The sequence below is a fragment of the Scyliorhinus canicula genome, chromosome 13, assembly GCF_902713615.1.
Source record: "Scyliorhinus canicula chromosome 13, sScyCan1.1, whole genome shotgun sequence".
Classification (NCBI taxonomy): Eukaryota; Metazoa; Chordata; class Chondrichthyes; order Carcharhiniformes; family Scyliorhinidae; genus Scyliorhinus; species Scyliorhinus canicula.
Window position 1 is genome coordinate 7,312,607 of NC_052158.1, and position 5,127 is coordinate 7,317,733.

The window sequence follows — 5,127 nt, forward strand, 5'->3', positions numbered from 1 at the left end:
ACTTTTACAAGTTAAAAAGCATTAAAGCAATTGACCCACGATCAATTTGTGTATTTTTATGGCGCCTTTGCGTTCTGTGAGGTGAGGGTGGGCGGAGTGTGATGTCATTGGGGAGGGGCATTGCATCGTTGAGAGAGGGGTGTAACATCACTGGGCAGAGGGCTGTGACATCACGGGGGAGGGGGGGTCAGGGGGCAAAGGTGAGCACCAAGTGTAAATCCACCACAGGGATGAAAGCTGAAACAAACTAACTTTGCCTTTCACTGAAGGATCCAGGCGGTGCTGACTGATACTTGTACTTGCTAAAATGTCAGCTCTCTCCATTGCTAATTTGCATTTGATTGCTTTTTGCGTTTAAACGTTTGGTAGTGTTGAGTCATTTCTGTTGCTGCGGGCGCAAGCCTCCTGGCCAGGCCGTTATTGTAAACGGGAATTGGTTCTCTATTGACGCACCTGGCTCAATAAAGCTCAAAGAAAATATAAAATAAACTGCCTGCCTCAACTCAAATGTGGGCAGCACATTTGCATAAAAATCAAGCAATCAAATAAAGATATGATTGTGTCGATGCAGGCAATACGCAACAGGCTCTTCTTTTTAATATCATAGAGAAATACATGCTAAAGAGGAGTTAGGTTTTATTTGACTCTTAGTGTTCGGGCTAGGCGTATGAAGCACTTAAACAATGGTCATAAAGGAGTCTGCCGTTAATATTCCTCGAATTCATCCTCCTCGCTTTGCGGCGTGACATTATCCTTCTTGCAGCTGTTAATGTTTCCTTGCTTTTACTGTTCATTGTTGAAAATTGCTGCAATAATCACCAGGGAACTGTTAGTTTATTTTCCCCCATGGCAGTGGGTGGAGTGTGGAAGTTGATTCAATGTACAAAGTGAGGAGTCCGGGTCAAGCCATTGACTTCTAACACACACAGAGTTTGTGAAAGAAGAATGGGCTTCCCCAGGAGACTATCTGTGCATTAATTCTAGGCGCTAAGCATCATATAAACGGGGGGCCCTTTCCAGCTCTTGACAGGCCGCAGAGACCGTATCCATGGTTGAGGCGTCGCCAGGCAGCAGATTCCAGGCCTCCAGCAGGACACAGTTCACACCACACCCAAGCCTCGCTCCTACAGCAAGTGCGACGTCCAGGTGAGTGACAGAAGATGGAGCGTGCAGATGAAACCTCTGGAGCAAAGTTGGAAAGAGGAGGAAGGGCTCCACCTTGGCCAAAGTCTCTCCAGCACAAATCCTGCGACCTGCACAGTAGAGGGAAGGAGAACTCATGCAGTCTTACTCAAAACACTCGGCTTCTTCAAGCATATCGAGCTAGAGGGGGTTGGGGGGTGGGGGGGGGGGGGGGGGGGGGGGTGGTCTGTCACGATAACAGTGTGATTGTGGTATTAGTAGAAGTGCAATCTATTTTTGTGTTAGAATAGGAATGATGATGGGGCAACTACCGCCCCCGAGCTTCCTTCGCCAGATCTAATGTCAAGATGACCACAATGTGCCACCTTGCTATTATCCACTGGGAGAAGCTCCAATCCCAGAGCAGCCCACCCCACTCCAGTATTAGATACAATATTAGATACTCTGTTCTACATGGGGCCGTGTAAGGGTAGGTTTCAAATGCCTTGTAGCTGTATGTTTACGCTCTGAAAATGTGTTAGTAATAAAGTTAGTTTGCAGCAATGGTCATCCTGCATCATAAAAACAATGTGAGGGGGGAGGGATAGACAGAACGTATATGTCTGATTAGAATCATAGAATTTACAGTGCAGAAGGAGGCATTCGACCCATCGAGTCTGCACCGACCCTTGGAATGAGTACCCTATTAAGGCCTCCACCCTATCCCCATAACCCAGTCACCCAACCTAACCTTTGGGCACTAAGGGACAATTTAGCATGGTCAATCCGCCTAACATGCACATCATTGGACTGTGGGAGGAAACCAGGGCACCCGGAGGAAACCCACGCAGACATGGGGAGAACGTACAGACTCCACACAATAAGTCACCCGAGGCTGGGATTGAACCCAGGACCCTAGAGCTGTGAGGCAGCAGTGCTAACCACTGTGCTACCTTGCCACCCATGGCACCTTGCAGCATCTTACATGATCTCAGGATGTTGGTAAAATGCTTTACGGCCAATTTAGTACTTTGGACACACTCCTGCAGGTTAGGAAACTCGGCAGCCAATCTCCCACATAGAGCAACGTGAGCAGATCAGAGGGATAACAACTGGCCAGGAACCTCCTCTGCTTTGTTTCTTCAGAGTAGGTATTTTATATTTACCTCAGAGGACAGATGTGGCTTTTTTTTTAAAAATTCATCCATGGGTTTTTTTGAGCTGGGCTAGTATTTATTGCTAATGCTGTACCTTTGCAGTGGGCATTTTCTAATAGTCACATTGTGGCCCTGGAATCACACTCAGGCCATACCAGGTCAGGTCGGTAGACTTCCTTACCTACAGGATGTCAATGAACCAGATGGGTTTTTACAACAATGGTGGTCATTGATTTTAAAATTGAATTCAAGTTTCACCATCTGCCATGGCAGGGTTTGAACCCGTGTCCCCAGGTGCATTGCGTGGGTCTCTAGATTAGCAGTCCAGTGACAATCATCTTTCATATTGTCACAAGTTGACTTACATTAACACTGCAATGAAGTTACTGTGAAAATCCCCTAATCGCCACATTCCGGCGTCCGTTCGGGTCACTGAGGGAGAATTCAGAATGTCCAATTCACCTAACAGCACATCTTCTTGGACTTGTGGGAGGAAACCGGAGCGCCCGGAGGAAACCCACGCAGACACGGGGAGAATGTGCAGACTCCGCACAGACAGCGACCCAAGCCGGGAATCGAACCTGGGACCCTGGCGCTGTGAAGCAATTGTGCTAACCGCTGTGCTACAATGCCGCCCATATATAATTACATCACCACCTCTGATCTTATAGAAACATTTAAAATTATGAAGGGAATAGATAGGATAGATGCGGGTAGGTTGTTTCCACTGGCGGGTGACAGCAGAACTAGGGGACATAGCCTCAAAATAAGGGGAAGTAGATTTAGGACTGAGTTTAGGAGGAACTTCTTCACCCAAAGGGTTGTGAATCTATGGAATTCCTTGCCCAGTGAAGCAGTTGAGGCTCCTTCATTACATGTTTTTAAGGTAAAGATAGATAGTTTTTTGAAGAATAAAGGGATTAAGGGTTATGGTGTTCGGGCCGGAAAGTGGAGCTGAGTCCACAAAAGATCAGCCATGATCTAATTGAATGGCGGAGCAGGCTCGAGGGGCCAGATGGCCTACTCCTGCTCCTAGTTCTTATGTTCTTATGTTTAATGCCTCCTCTGACATGTGGCCCCTCATGGCAGGGTACTCAGCACTTCACTGCGATCCTTGTGTTCAAAGTCTGTGGGAGCGGGTGTTGAACCTTATGATTCGGAGGCAAGTGAACTGCCCACTGGGTGGGTAAGCTGGTGAAACGGATCGGCTGCCCATCAGCAGTGCCTACCCAAGTTAATGGAAAGAAAGCTCTGAAGGGTTCTGTAATGGGAGGGCGAGGCTGGACGTTACCCCAGATTGATTGGGCATCATTTAGCTGCGTTTGCTTGACTCCCAGGCATCACCAGAGTCAGTGAACTGCCCATCGATGTTGAAGCTGAATGGTCTCAGAATAAGGGAACACTTGCCTGGCTGGCAGCAGCCTCCAGAACTATTCGTGTGCCTACACTTACTGCTTTACTCTGCAATATAATGTGTCCTTGGAGGAGAACGATTATTATCGCAAGGACAACATCTCAATGGTGGAATCCACAGGTCACAAATCCCAATATCGGGGTGAGTAAGTTCACCGGGAGGGATAATCATAACCTACATAGGTAATCATTTATCTCACTCAGGGGTTAGCATTGAGACGTCTGCACATTACACCAGGACATGTGTGGATGGGTAATGGTGGCGGCCCAGTTTATTGTAAGGTAACCCTCACGAGTTCTGCTTACACATCTGTCTCCAGATGATAATGTTGTATCTCCACTCTGTCCTCTTGGAGAACTGTCTGAAGTAGTGGGCGAGTTCTCAGGCTCATGACAACAGCCTGCACTGTTAACAATAAGGTGGTGGTGGTGCTGGGTGGGGGCGGGGGGCTGGGGTGGGGGAGACACAGAAGAGAGTGTGTTATGGGCCCTGTTGACCCAAAGAGTGAGTGGACAAGAGGCACCCACACTCCACCTGGCAAGAACATCCCACTGGGTGTCAACATTGAAATCTAGCGATCGCCAGGAATGGTTTGAACCCTGAGCTGTCGGGTTCAGAGGTCGGAAGGTTACCACTGCCCGCTGCCGCCTGCTGAGGGATGTTCCAAGACTGTGAAGAGGCCCTTGAACGGGTGCTGAGCAACTCACCTGCAGAGAAAGACACGAAGGCATCCTTGTTCACACACCTCCCCTCGACATCCAGAAAGTAAGCCAGGTTGAACTCACCCAGCTTTTCCCATTGGGAAACACGGAGGTCAGCAATGGAGGAACACACGATCCCCTCGGGAAAGGTGGGGGGAAAGAAGGGAGCCTGGGCCTGGCGACAAGTTCCTGGTGAGGCTCACATGGTTACCAAGCTGATGATCCCACAGTGGGTTGCTCCGTTGCTATGGTGATGTGACAGCCCTGCCATTGCTGTGATGTCACTGCTTAGATGCCATTTAAGATGCACCCCTAGCCAAAAGGTATTTTTGACTGTGGTGTTGTTCTGGATTCCAGACCATCTCAGAGGGGCTGGTTTAGCTCACTGGGCTAAATCGCTGGCTTTTAAAGCAGACCAAGGCAGGCCATCAGCCCCAGAGGGCCTTACCAGGTGGAGAGGGGGGGGTGAAGGTATGTTCCCTGGGGTCTGCCCTAGGTTGAGGGTGTTCGAAAATGGGTGGTGGTGGAAGTGGGAGGGGCGGGACGACCAGGGCAGGCCAGACAAAATGGCGCTCTGACTCAAGTGCGGCTCAGATGGAAAGAAATCCCGAGCCCAAAAAAACAGCAAAGTGCCGTTTAATAGCAGCATCTGCCAAGAAAGACCACAAAATACCTCCAAAACTGGACATAGATTTTCTTTCCATTGAATCGCACCAATGTTTCAGGCCTAGTC

The 5,127-nt window shown here is 48.9% G+C and overlaps 1 long non-coding RNA gene across 1 annotated transcript; it reads right to left on the reverse strand.

Annotated features, from left to right (window-relative positions):
- Nucleotides 1-566: 566 nt before the first annotated feature.
- On the reverse strand, nt 567-4,617 carry LOC119976305. The gene is made up of 2 exons (XR_005462906.1): nt 4,401-4,617; nt 567-1,253 (listed from the first exon to the last, which is right to left on the reverse strand). It is a non-coding gene; the product is annotated as an uncharacterized LOC119976305 (long non-coding RNA).
- Nucleotides 4,618-5,127: the final 510 nt, after the last annotated feature.